This window comes from Alosa pseudoharengus, unplaced genomic scaffold (assembly GCF_046254945.1).
Source record: "Alosa pseudoharengus isolate Yale_2024_CS ecotype anadromous, Long Island Sound unplaced genomic scaffold, YU_APseudo_1.1 YU_APseudo_1.1_scf_1, whole genome shotgun sequence".
NCBI classification, from domain to species: domain Eukaryota; kingdom Metazoa; phylum Chordata; class Actinopteri; order Clupeiformes; family Clupeidae; genus Alosa; species Alosa pseudoharengus.
In genome coordinates, this window is record NW_027468564.1 from 6,933,686 (window position 1) to 6,947,869 (window position 14,184).

A 14,184-nucleotide genomic window follows, 5' to 3' on the forward strand; every position below is an offset into this window, starting at 1 on the left:
TGTGTTTGTGAAACAGGTTGTGTGTGTGTGTGTGTGTTTACAGTAGATAATTTGTGATCAATATTGAGTTGTATAATTCTGTTTCAGGCTGATTGTCTGTAATCTGGAAGAGAAGAGCTGTTCTTATCTGGCCTCTGCCCTGACCTCACACTACTCAAGTCTCAGACTGCTGGACCTGAGGGGTAATGAGATGCTGGACTCAGGAATGGAACTTTTATGTTCTGCTCTTTATCATCAAAACTGCAAACTGGAAAAGTTAAAGTATCATTTCATGTAGTGAGTTTGTGTGTGTGAGAGTTGTGTGTGTGTGTGAAGACTGTACATGAAAGTGAGGGAGAAAGTGTGAGAGAGAGAGAGAGAGAGAGAGAGAGAGAGAGAGAGAGATGGGTCACAGTGGTGTTTGTGGGGGAGTGTGTGTGTGTGTGTTTGTGTGTGTGTGTGTGTTTGGTAGAGGGTGTGGCTGTGGTCAAGTGTGTTTGTGTATTTGTGTTTGTGAGAGAGTAGAGGATTGGTGAATATTCAGATGTAATTATGTTTCAGGTTGAATGGCTGTAAGCTGACAGAGAAGAGCTGTTCCTATCTGACCTCTGCCCTGACCGCACACTCCTCAAGTCTCAGACTGCTGGACCTTAAGGGCAATGAGCTGCTAGACTCAGGAGTGGAACTTTTGTGTTCTGCACTTTGTCATCAAAAATGCAAACTGGAGGAACTTTGGTAAGAATCGACACAAGTGTGTGTGTGTGTGTGTGTGTTTTGTTGTCTACACATTTATACACACCCAGGCCTTATATAGATCTATTTTAGTTCATTTGTATTAGTTGTGTTGGTTGTTTGTTTGTTCACTGTGTGCTGAGTGTGTTTCACTAATTCACAGATTGGGTCAAATGCAGAGACCAAATTTCCCTCACGGGATCAAAAGAGTATATATACTTATACTTATACTTATACTTATCTATTGATTATTGGCACCTGCTTCAGCTACATATCTGGTCCCTTAGTGGGGGCGGCGGCACTATTGTTTTAGTTTCACATTTAGTTACAGTTTACACATGCTAGCAGCACATCAATGAGTCAATGTGGTGGACCACCTGCAATGACACTTATCCCAATCCTTTTAATTTCAGATGGGGTTCAGTTTGTTTCTGAACGCAATGGTTTCAAGGAATTACATTTACTTAACTGTCCAGTGTGTGTTTTCAACTTAATTCTCCCTGGTGGCTAACATTTGAAAGTTAGCTTAAAATGCTTGCTAACTAGCTAACTTTATATTTTCAGTGTAACATAACTAATTAGTTCACATTACTTGTGGAAACTATTGATATGGACATTCTAGAGAATGTGCATTCATGTGACAGTGCATTAAGGTGCAACTTGCAGTAGTCAGATAACTCAGTTAAAGGCTGAGGAACTGGGCTAGCATTCTGTAGTCAGATAACTTGTGTCTGCCACCGTTGTGCCCTTGAGCAAGGCATTTGACCCCTATAGTTTCTCTGGGGAGACTGGTGCTTGTAATAAATTGCATCATTTTGGTAAACCGGATGGGAGTCACTTTTCCTTTGGGGACAGCCTAATTTCTGTTTGCTTTTGTTATCACCAGAGGTGAAAGTAGTTTTAACATAGTACGCTAGCACTGTTCTATGTAAGGATGCAAGCTAAAATGCTGCTACTAGCCACCACTATCCCATGTTAGTCATTCTACTTCTAACAATCAATTGTTAATTTTCTTTCCAACTGTGCTGGCACATTAGCACAACTCTATGGGAAGCACATTAGCAGAACTCTATGGGAAGCACATTAGCAGAACTCTATGGGAAGCACATTAACAGAACACTATGGGAAGCACATTAGCAGAACTAATTTTCTTTCCAACTGTGCTGGCACAATAACAGAACTCTATGGCATAGCTGTCAACATTGAGCTTTGAAAATAAGGGAGATTTCCCGGGTTTCTCACGCAGAATACAGGAAAATGTCAACATTCGTCCCCCAATGTTGGTTGGAAGGGTTGCAGTATTAGTCCATTTCATAATTGCAAGCTCGTGCATTGGTCAGCTAAACAATACAACAAAGTAGCCTACTTTATTTACGCCTAACAGCCTATATTAATTTGGTCAACTTTATACAGCCCTAGCAAGGCTAAAGTTCTGTAGCCTAATCGATGGCCCTGTGCGCTGTCATTCTCTCTCCTGCGCAAACAAAATGTGTGCGTTCCAAGTAGCCTATAGTGCGTAATTCTTCTTCATAAAGTTGAACAAATGCATTTGGTTATTTTAGAGATTTTAAAGAGAAAATATAAATAGCCTGTCATGCAGTTTATGGGCTTTAGTGCAGAGTTGGGAAGTTATGGTAGGCCAACTTGGAGTGAATATAGGCTACAAACAGGGGAATTCTTTCTCTACTCGTAGCTGAGTGGTAGGCCGATACACACAGCGTTCGGCCGTAGCCTACACTATGCAGGTGCCATTGAATCGTCGTGCATCTTAAATAGTCTCACTGTCGCCTTCAAGCAAGCAAAACGATGCTTTGAAAACATCTGTTTCGTTGGAAGGGCAAGGGTGTAGCAACAGGACAACAGTACAGAGACTGACAAGTCCGATGGTAGAGCTAATGTTATGAGATTGTTAAAATACGGGATATTTACGGGAAAATATTAAAACGGGAAGACAGCGGGAAAAAAGTTAAAATACGTGAGAAACCCGGAAAAAACGGGAGGGTTGACAGCTATGCTCTATGGGAAGCACATTAGCAGAACTCTATGGGAAGCACAATACCAGTTCTACTACCACAACCCTCATATTGTTTCATGGGAGTTGAGTGTGTGGGCCAGGTAGAGTGAGTGTGTGTGTGTCTATGTGGGGGGGGGGGGCTGGGAGACTCTGTGTGTTTTTTTTGGGGGGTGGGGGGGTCAGGGAGAGAGAGAGAGTGTGTTTGTGTGTAGGAGAGTGTGTGCAGGGAGAGTGATTGTGTGTGTGTGTGTGTGTGAGAAAGAGAGAGAGTGAGAATCTGTGATTAATATTCTGGTCATTCTGTTCCAGCCTGATTGGCTGCAATCTGACAGAGAAGAGCTGTTCCTACCTAGCCTCTGCTCTGACCTCACACTCCTCAAGTCTCAGACTGCTGGACCTGAGATACAATGACCTGAGTGAATCAACTGTAGAGCAGCTCTCTGCTCTAGTGAACGACACGCATTGTAAACTGTGGGGTGTACTACGAATCTCGATTAGTGGGTTAGCGAGGTATGTTGCGCTCAAAGCCAGGCTATGCTGTGACACGAAAGTGGATTTGTGTTAGTGTCGCTATATCACCATGGTATCTTATGCTGTCAACCAAACCTGGTCGGGAGGAGGTTATGTGCTAAGTTATAGCTGAAATCGTGTAATCTACTGCACACTGACCAATCAATTGTCTTAAAAACTAAGTTCTCTCACGTGTAGGATCCTGTCATATATCTTACAGGTGGAGCTCCGCCTCTACTAACATTTTGGATCTCGAATGTGCTTTAATAGTGCTGTGCGTGCAAATATCCCACTATGGACGTGCATACCATACAACAACTAATGACAATTGATTTATTTTATTTTATCCCTTTCTATCGTTTATATTTGTCCTTCTGTCTGTCATTCTGTTTTTGTGAAATGACAAATGTTTCATTGTATACAAGGCCAACAGGCTGTAATGTCAGTGAGAGTCCTAATACTATTGATTTTAGTGGGGCAATTGCCCGCTAGTTTTGCCAGTTTTTAGTTTAACATGTGTTTTTCAGTATAAACACAAATCCAATAGACTGTAAATCCAGTGGGCTTGTTGTCATGAACACTGATTGATGATCATCTTTTCTCCATCTTTTCTCCTTTATCCTCCGGATGGTATTAGTTAGTATCAGGCACAACCCTGAACACGCACACACACACACACACACACACACACACACACACACACACACACACACACACACACACACACACACACACACACACACACACACATACACACAGAAGAGGACCAGTCTCTCTCAAACATGTGTGAATATCTACAAATTGTATGCATATCTGAAATCTGTCTATTTGTTATTGTTTTTTTATGTATGAAACCACATGTGGACTGGAAAATACATTGTATCTACCACTATCTGTTGTAAAATATATAGATATTTGTTTATACTGTATATATAATATGATATATTTTTTAGATTTTTTTGTTCCCTATTATGTAACCATGTTTGTATACTGTTGTTGAAATTGTATACATATCTATCAAAATGTATGTGTATATGTGTGTGTGTACTGTATATGAGTGTGTGTGTGTGTGTGTGTGTGTGTGTGTGTGTGTGTGTGTGTGTGTGTGTGTGTGTGAGAAAGAGAGAGAGAGAGAGTGTGTGTGTTTGTGAGTGAGTGAGTGAGTGAGTTAGTTTGTGAGTGTATGTGTGAGAGTGAGAGAGAGCATGGCCACAGGGTGGAGCTGGTCTGTCCATTCACTCTTTGATGTGCTGCTGTTCGTCTGACAGCATCAGGGGAAGTAGATCTAGTGGGCCAAGACCAAACATACCAACATGAATAATGGCAGCTACATCTGCAGCTTTGAACAGCATCAGCTGAAGTAGATCTAGTTGGCCAAGACCAAACATACCAACATGCTTAATGGCAGCTACATCTGCAGCTTTGAACAGCATCAGCTGAAGTAGATCTAGTTGGCCAAGACCAAACATACCAACATGCTTAATGGCAGCGACAGCTGCAGCTTTGAACAGCATCAGCTGAAGTAGATCTAGTTGGCCAAGACCAAACATACCAACATGATAAATGGCAGCGACAGCTGCAGTTATGTAGTCATCAACACTAGAAGAAATGTTTTTTGTGCCTTTTACCACAAACAAAGCCAAGCTTGGGGGCAAAAACAGACAGTAACACACTGAACACACTACACCAGAGGGAGTTGCACTTATTTCAGTCATACAATAATATTTTAAATGTTTCATTGCAGGATTGTCTTTATATTTTATCTGAGTCTCACGATTACATATCATCTCTAATCTTACTGGTTGTTAGGCTACATATGTGATAACATCATCATCTGGTCCGATCACACTGCCCCATCCCAAATCTTTAGTCTGAGCCCACAGTACAGTGGGATGGTGCCACCTAGTGGACAACATGAAATCATGCCCTGAGGGGAGACTAGCAGCAGTCACACCAGAGACTTTCTAAAGAGGAGGCACAGCACTCAAAGAATCCTCCATAGAAATGCATGGGGTTTGTTCTTAAAACCAAAATGGCAGTTGTCTATGCATATCCCGCCCCTTCCTGTAATGTAAATAACCCTTACTTTGGGCTCCCCTTGACAGGGACAACAAAGAGGCGGACATCCCCTGTACATTATAGCTGTATATTATGACTAATAACCACCTTCTATAATCCAACTGTATACTACTGACTGTTTATACTGCACTATATTTCTTGTCCTTTTATGCACCACCTGTCTAGACTTTGTATATCACATTGCACTTTTGCATTGCATTGTACTGCTTTTTTGCACTTCTGGTTAGACGCAAACTGCATTTTGTTGTCTTTGTACTTGTACTCTGCACACTGGCAATAACATTGACTCTAATCTAATCTAAACTTGAGGACAATAGCTGCCTGATAACTGCCCACACAACTTACAAATATAAAAATATACAATTACAACTTGTACTTTGATTACTTTATTATGTAAATGCAGACTTTTTTACTTTTACTTGAATAAGTTGAATAACAATTTTCAGTACTCAACCCACCACTGAGTCCTACACAAATGTATCATTTTAGACAAAGTAGCAGTAGTTGACCATTTAGGTCTTAAGAGGATGTTTGGACAGTGACTTTGATTGTAATTTTGCTACGTCCACCAACGTTGTGCACGTTTGCTTTCATGAGGGTGTAAAACAGCGGGTGTTCTACGGTAACTATGGTTTTAACTGGCTGAGCTACGTCACTGGCTCAGTGGAGTAACGTTACCATGACGCTGGTGTTAACCATGACACTGGTGGTACATACACCAACGTTGTGCACGTTTGTTTTCATGAGGGTGTAATAGCGCTGGTGTTATACGGCTATCGTGTTAACTGAGTTACGTGATGAACAAAGGGAGACCGCACACTCTAGCAGCTCATATGCCAATAATTTAATACAAACAACGTTTCGGCCTGTGGCCTTTCTCAAGTCGTATAGACTTTCTGAGTTACATCACTGGCTCAGTGGAGTAACTGATCGTGTTAAGTGGCTGAGTTACGTCACTGGCGCAGTGGAGTAACGTAACCATGACGTAGCCTGCTGCAGATGTTATCAACCACAGATGCCAGGGACCACAGATTCATCAGTCAACTTGAGTTGAGTTTGAATGCTTGTGGTGCTAAACTTTGTTGTTTAAAAGTTTGCCAATACCATGTTTGAACTCTGTTTGCCTGGAGCTAAACACACTGGAGCAGGAATGAATCACTAAAAAAAAGAAAAAAACTTCACATGAGATTCAAACTCAAACACACAATTCTAAAACACCATCAGCATGATATCTAAGGAACTTATCTTGCTACACCACAACAAAACTGACTTGGAAAGTAACCTCAGTACCACCACTGAAAAAATAGTGTGATACTGTGTCAATCATAACATTGAAACTACATTTAAAATGCCTGGTCAGAGACCACCAGCAATGCCTTCACTGACCACCAGGGGGGCATTAAAAACCTGTGGTTTATGTGAAGCACATTGAAATACTCATGTGTGTGACATTTACTATATACATTTTCCTTGCCTGGTTGTTTTGATTATTTTGCCTTCTGTTACTGGGCAATTCCATGCAAAGGTCATCCTTACCATGGAAAAAAAAAGTTGTGCATACGCAAATAGAACTGTTGTTAAAATCTTCATTTAGGTCTATATTTTATTGTTTGTAACTGATCTGATTGAATTTGATGGAGAATGACACTCTTTTTACATCATAAATATGGTGTGTGCAACCATACAGAAACAGCTTTTTTACGTGGTAATATTATACATATTTCAAAAATGGATAAATGGACCCAATGTTCAAACAAATTGTGTCATTTGACAAATTCCAGATTGACAAGGGAATGGTAGAGTAATGTTTATGCTCAGCTTGCCTTTAAGAGCACAACTCCTTACATTTGTAAGGCTTTTGTTTTTAAGTCAGCAAGTTCCATGGCCATGTCACATCCATAACGTTTTATAGGAAAAGTTTATGCTACACATACAGTGTTGATGCAACAATGTCCAAAGTGTCTGTGCAAAGCTGATTTATATCAATGTCAATGACCAAATTGTGCCCCTTTCTTACTTTTAAAACCTTTAATGGTGCGTTATGGATGTGACGTTATGGATGTTACATAATGTGAATTTACAAGACTGGGGACTTTATTATACCTCAAAGCCGATAAAACGTCTGTTCTGGTGGCATGTCAGTTTCAACACATTTCAACTTAGTGTTTACAATTGACATTTCAAAGATTATTAGGTTGATCAAAACCACAGGGAGGCTTTGCCTAACCATTAGCAAAACAAACATAATACTAAAATACCTCCAGTGATAAGCCTAGCCATAGCCTATTTTCAAGTGGCCCAATAATGAAAATCTGAGCGATTATCTTCCTGTAACTGTCATACTAATGTTGTACAGTAACTGGATTATCGTGTTAGCTGGTGAAGATGGCTGACTTTGCAGCTGGAGTTAACATAGCAACCTCCTTCTGTTGCAGATCTGTTCAGCCTGCCGTTCACGTCTGCTTAACACAGTTTAATTTTAAATGTGACGCGATATGACAGCATTTGAAGTGTCAGGTCCTCTGTAGCTAATACCCACAGAGTAACATGAGTAACGGCAGCAATAAACTATATGACCGCTATGCGTGTGTTTATGTGTCTGCATTCATGTGGGTGGGTGTTTGTGCATGTGTGTGTGTGTGCTTGCCTGTCTGTATGTGTTTATGTGTGTGTGTGCTTGCTTGTCTGTATGTGTGTGACTGTGCGTGTGTGCATGTGTGTGTGTGTGTGCGCATGTGTGTGCATGTGCGTGTGTGCACGTGCACGTGCATGTACTTTATGTGTGCAAATCACAAATGACTGGGTATGGGTTAGGTTGATGCGGGCTCTTGAGACTAACATACCATAAATATTTTGTCATCTTGGGTGCAACAGTTCAGGTAGGGCTAGTTATAGGGCTAGGTATGTTCCCTGGTGTTTCAGTTGATGATGGTAAAAAAATATATGTATATATATTTTATATTTTAAATGACTTGTTGTCCTGATTCTTCCTGTGGATCTTAGTGGGCACTGAGGAAGCAATAATTTCATCGCTAGTTTTTCATGATTACTATTTCAATTGTTTCACATCAAAATTCACTACTTAATTATGTGTTTTATGTAGTTTGTCGAGGACTTGTTCAGACACTTCACATCCATAACGTGAAACCGTCACATCCATAACGCCAGTTTTTTCTACATAATGCATTATGAAAATGACGCATAGTTTCAAAAACACACTTTTTGTGTTCATTCAAATCTCCTTCATAGTACATATATCATAGTTTCGGCAGTTTCCTTTAAAATTCACAGAGTTTGTAGAAAACCTGTAATCTCTCACAAAAGTGTGTCCATTTCATGTCACATCCATAACGCTGATAAAATGCCTTGTATTCTTAGGATGAAATTGATTATATGACATTTGAGGATTTCTCAGTATTCAGAGGACAGAGGTTGCATTAAAAGTTATGCAAATTAATTCACTGATACTAATTTTGCCCCCACTCTAAGGCATTTTGTTTACCAATATGAGTCCAATTGTCACATCCATAACGCTGGAACTGCCCTACTGCATCCTTGTATATTAAGAGTGCCTCTAGGGGAGAGCTGTATACTGCAAGCGCATGCCAGCGTAGAGAGTGCTTAAGAGTCCCCCTAGTGGCAAACAGGGAAACTGCAAACACATGCCAGTGTAGAGCGTGCTGAAGAGTGCCCCTAGTGGCAAACATGGAAACTGCAAAGTCATGCCAGTGTAGAGATTGCTGAAGAGTGCCTCTAGTGGCAAACAGAGAAACTGCAAAGGCATGCCAGTGTAGAGAGTGCTGAAGGGTGCCCCTAGTGGCAAACAGGGCTGTACCATGAAGGGAAAACTAATTAAACCACCTAAACCAGTGTAGAGCAGGGGTCTCCAACCTTTTTGGGAATGAGGGCTACCTGAAGACCCGAAATCATATGGAGGGCTACTCATTTGAAACAAACATACCCTCACCCCTTTTTTGCGAGGGTAGTCCTCCTAAATAATAGGCCTATGTGATTTTTACTTTTAAATTATCAATATTGTGTAGGCCTATAAGTCTTTATATATTAAGCAACTGTATTTTCAACTTTAATATCAATAGCCTATGCAACACTACCAACATTTTTGTTCAGTTTGTTCATTTCAAAGTTTGCATGGGGAATCTAATCCAATTTTTTTTAACAAAAAAAACAATATTTTTGTGCAATTAATAATTTGGGTTACAATTTGTACCCAACTTATACCCACCCACCATTATGAATTCACGGGTTGTTTAAGTCCTGATTTCAGTGGACAATTCGGTTTTAACATTTCAATAGTAATCGCCCATACCACCCTAACATATGAAAACTCCTTTTAAAGTTATTGCACACCTGAAATCTCTCCATGATCTGACAAAAAAGGTCATGCACAGTCCTGCTCAGTCATGCATGCCACAACATTTTCAGCGCTATTATACGGCAGTAGCCTAGGGAGGAGAAAAGGCCTGTGAGCTAAAGCAATTGTTTTTCAGTCCTTGAACAATCATGCAAGAACTGTATTTGACGAACATAGAATGGCCACAGAACTTTTGCTAAGATATGCTTCCATTGGCTACACCAGACGAGCAAGTTTCCCCCCCTTTACTGTCTATGCGTGCGAGCAGCGTGTATGCACTCCGCTTCCGTTGTTGTTTAAAGATTGAATGGGAAACGGATTTGGAGCCAAAGGCTAAAATTTAACGCAGCTACAATTTGTAAGGTATCACCAATATCAATTTAATGTTACAGATGTATGGCTACATACATTCTTAAAATGGTTCTGGTCTGGACTTAAATATCTATTGAAAACTTCAATACGGAGCGTGTTTTTAGAGTGTGATCTGCAGGCGACCTGTTGGCTATTTTTAGAAGGTGCGCTGGGGGCGCCTCATAGCCGTCCCGCGGGCTACCTGGTGCCCGCGGGCACCGTGTTGGAGACCACTGGTGTAGAGAGTGCTGAAGAGTGCCCCTAGAGGCCAACAGGGAAATGACAAAGGCATGCCAGTGTAGAGAGTGCTGAAGAGTGCCCCTAGTGGCAAACAGGGAAGCTGCAAAGACATGCCAGTGTATAGAGTGCTGAAGAGTGCCCCTAGAGGCCAACAGGGAAACTGCAAAGGCAAGTTTGTGAAGAGAATAGTCAGGACATCACCTGATGGCAAACTGTGAGACTGTGTAGCTTTATGAAGACATCAGACTCCACTCCCTACATAAATTTACCTTTCACCCTCAAACTATAACCATTTCTATTCAATTACAAAATTATTCAATTTACTTACCAAACAATCTTTTAACCACCAAAGATAAGCAACTTCAACTGGACTGGTTAATAAGTGTTGGAGTTCAGTCAGAACCACTTTGTCAAATAGATTTTATTTATAGATAGATCGATAGATAGATTGATAGATAGATAGAAGATAGATTTGTCATTGCATACAATTTGCATAATATTATATTTGACAGTATGCTCTGTTCTGGGAACCCCCTGCCCTTCCATGTGCAAACATGGAAAGCCTAAGACAGAGAGAGCAGCAAAGATAAAACCCCATAGATACAGAACAGAGCAGACATCTATGGTTGTCCTCAGTGTTCTTGACCTCAGGAGCAAACTGGTCTGGGTTTCACACTGATAGGTGTGAGTGGCTTGTGTGTGGATTGCAGGAGAGTTCCTCATGTAGCACTCGCCCTGTGCTGTCTCCCCAATACAGGGCCCTGGAGTGGAGCTGGAGCTGTGAACCACAGCAGGCATTGGGCCCTGTTTCTGTCCATCCAACTTTGGTCTGCTGGACTGACTATTATTCAGATACTACAAAGTAGTTTTGTTTCTTAAACTCCCACAGATCTATACCAACTGTCTGCCATGGCCTCCTCCTTCTGCGTGTTTCTGTTTCTCTCCAAAATGCACACTGCTGCACTGTTGTTCCTATCTGATCAGACATTCCAGACCACCATACGGACTGGTCAGCTCTTTCGCTACTAGACCACCATACGGACTGGTCAGCTCTTTCCCTGCACTATAGACCACCATACGGACTGGTCAGCTCTTTCCCTGCACTATAGACCACCATACGGACTGGTCAGCTCTTTCCCTGCACTTTACTAGGACTGTAAACTTTATTATTACACAGCTCTTCAGAGTGCTGCAGAATGCTCCATTCACTTGAATGGGCCTTCCCAACGTTCGGTAGTCTGCTAATTCTCAATAACCCCATCTCTCTCTCTCCCACTCACTTCCTGTCCATCTCCACTGTCCTGTCGGAATAAAGGCTAAAAGCCCAAAAAATATACTTAAAAAAAATACTTATAGTATTTTTATAAGCAAGTACTTCTGTACTTCAACGTTAAAATCTGACTTAACAACTTTCACTTTTATTGGAGTAATACTAGAGAAGGTGTATCTATACTTTCACTTAAGTAAATGAATTTTGTACTTCGTCCACCTCTGATTAAAAGTGAACTATGAGCCTGGTAGCCACCTTGCCTTTCTGAGTGGAATGTGTTTCAATCTGCATGTCATGCTTCATGTAAATGCTTAGATTAAGGGAAACAAATTATTGAAGACTTCAAGACTCACCAACTCACTCACTTCAAGACTCTTGTCCTTTTTTCCAAAACACAGTGAGTGCAGCCTATGTTAAAGTGTGATCTGATCTCTCACAGTTTATAAAGGTCAGTAGTGCGAACTGAATAACTCTCCTCTAACCTCGTCTTTGTTGCCTCCATGATTTTGTTGAGGCAGCCTGTCAAAAGTAACCTGACCCTAGCCAGATGAATTTCGCTCCGCCTAGCTCCACTCATCCATCTGGAACCGATCCATTGAAGTGTTGCTTCAGAAGGCTGGGCCTATTCAAAAAATGCTTGCATATGATTGAATAAGCTACTTGTCCGTCATCTATTGACGTGCTACTTCAACCACTCACATTGAAGCCAACCCGTGACGCTGATAACAGTCTCACAGTCGCTTCTACGCTATGTCACATCTATGAAACTCCCGCCCTGCGTCCTGATTGGCTGTACCATAAAATTGGTTGCAGAAATCACTCTTAATGGAAGAGGTCCCAGATGGATGTGAGTGAAGCTAGGCGGAGCTAAGCGGAACGAATTTCATCTGGCTAGGGTCAGGTTATGTTAAAAGTGGACCTGGATATACTGCAAAGAAGACTCACATCCCATAAATTAAGACAAAGATCAAATCAAGTTACCAGTGTATGATATAGATGTTGTTATAAATGTTGATATATAGTGATATACATTATGCAGAAATATAATCATGCTTGAATTATTGAACAATTTGAATTGAATTATTGAACAATTTATTGAAAATGCCTGTGTAAACAATCTATAACTAGAACGCTTGACAAACTATAAGTGATAAGCTTGGAAAAACGTATTGTGCAGATGAGGCTGGCAGATAGGGTTCATGCAAAGTTCAAGAACATCCTGTTAGATTCATTCTGTTATGAGCCCCACCTAGCTAAACCACAAACTGTCAAAAAACAACTGAAAAAACACTGACTCTAACAACTCTATGAAAGAGAAGACAAGAGACCTGCCTATCAGGAATAAGAATACAGCAACACACGATGTACAGAAAGGGTGTAAACATACAGCAACACACGGTGTACAGAAAGGGTGTAAACACATAAAAGAAGAGACAAATAGAGACAACACAGAAGTCATCATCATTTCACCATAAGCAGGGATGTAGTGGAGGCTAAACACAAGTAAACACAGTTTACCCACCTCTGACATCTCAGAAATAGAGTTTATCCACATCTTATTAGAGTTTATCCACCTGTCAAAAGCGTTTATTCACCAAGTGCAACTTCTAACATTAAATAAGCACACTGTATTATCCACATTCACAATATGTACACTCATCAACACTCTATAGGAACCATTTAATACCACTGGTATTGTTATTTTATTTTATTTTATTTTATTTACTAAACCCACCTCAAGTGTGGAATTTATTTCTTTAACCAAACTCTAGCTTAGCAGTATAATTCTCTTTTTAGCAACTGTTGGCTTTTTAACCTTGTATTGTGTGAAATAATAGATACCTTGCATCCTGTGAGAGAGATAAAAAGACTATTAGACTCTCCCTGGCATGGTTGGATAACCACATTTCTTTCACAGACTACATTACTCGTTATAAGACAGTAGGCTAACAATAGGAAAACTTGCCGTTTTTTTTAGAAGAACGACTAAAAACTTTATGATTGGAAAGGGTAAGTTGCTTTCTAAACAGGAAGGGTGGGCTCATTGACTGCATTGTACAAGGCTCTTGGTGCACTGTGACATGTTAAAAAATTGACATAATAGTGACATTATATTTATATAAAAATGATATTTATATATTATATATGACGTGTATTTATTATTCTAAAAATCAAAGTGTGAAAATGTAAGTGAATAATAAAAAAAATGTTTCAATTTCCTTTAAAAAGTTCCTTGTGTCAAAAAGAACATATCAATGATCAACAATGACACACCAGCTGGAACCTGCCCCTCTCTCTCTTTCCCTCTCTCTCAAGGTGCGTTCCCAATTAAATTAAGCATCATAACGTTCTTTTAGATCTGCTGCATTGTGTAGATTGAGAGGACCCAAAAACATATAACCTTGCAAGTAACATATGTTTCTGCTGTCTGTTTGTAAATGTTCGTAAGAGTGAAAAGCAGTTTGGAGTAAAGCTACTCATATTTATTTCCTTAATTGTGGTGCCCCCTATGCCCCTTGGTGTCCTACGCACAGTGTGTGATGCGTGTGGTGGTAGTGATGACACTGTATTCCTGTGTTGATATCTATCAAACTTTCCCATTTAGTAGTAGTAGTTAGTTCCCCATTTTAGTTACTT

The 14,184-nt window shown here is 40.4% G+C and overlaps 1 long non-coding RNA gene across 1 annotated transcript; it reads left to right on the plus strand.

Moving 5' to 3' along the window:
- The first annotated feature begins 148 nt into the window (after nt 1-148).
- Nucleotides 149-1,101, plus strand: LOC143136275 (uncharacterized). Its single transcript, XR_012989293.1, has 3 exons — nt 149-261; nt 541-714; nt 875-1,101. It is a non-coding gene; the product is annotated as an uncharacterized LOC143136275 (long non-coding RNA).
- The last annotated feature ends 13,083 nt before the right edge of the window (nt 1,102-14,184 follow it).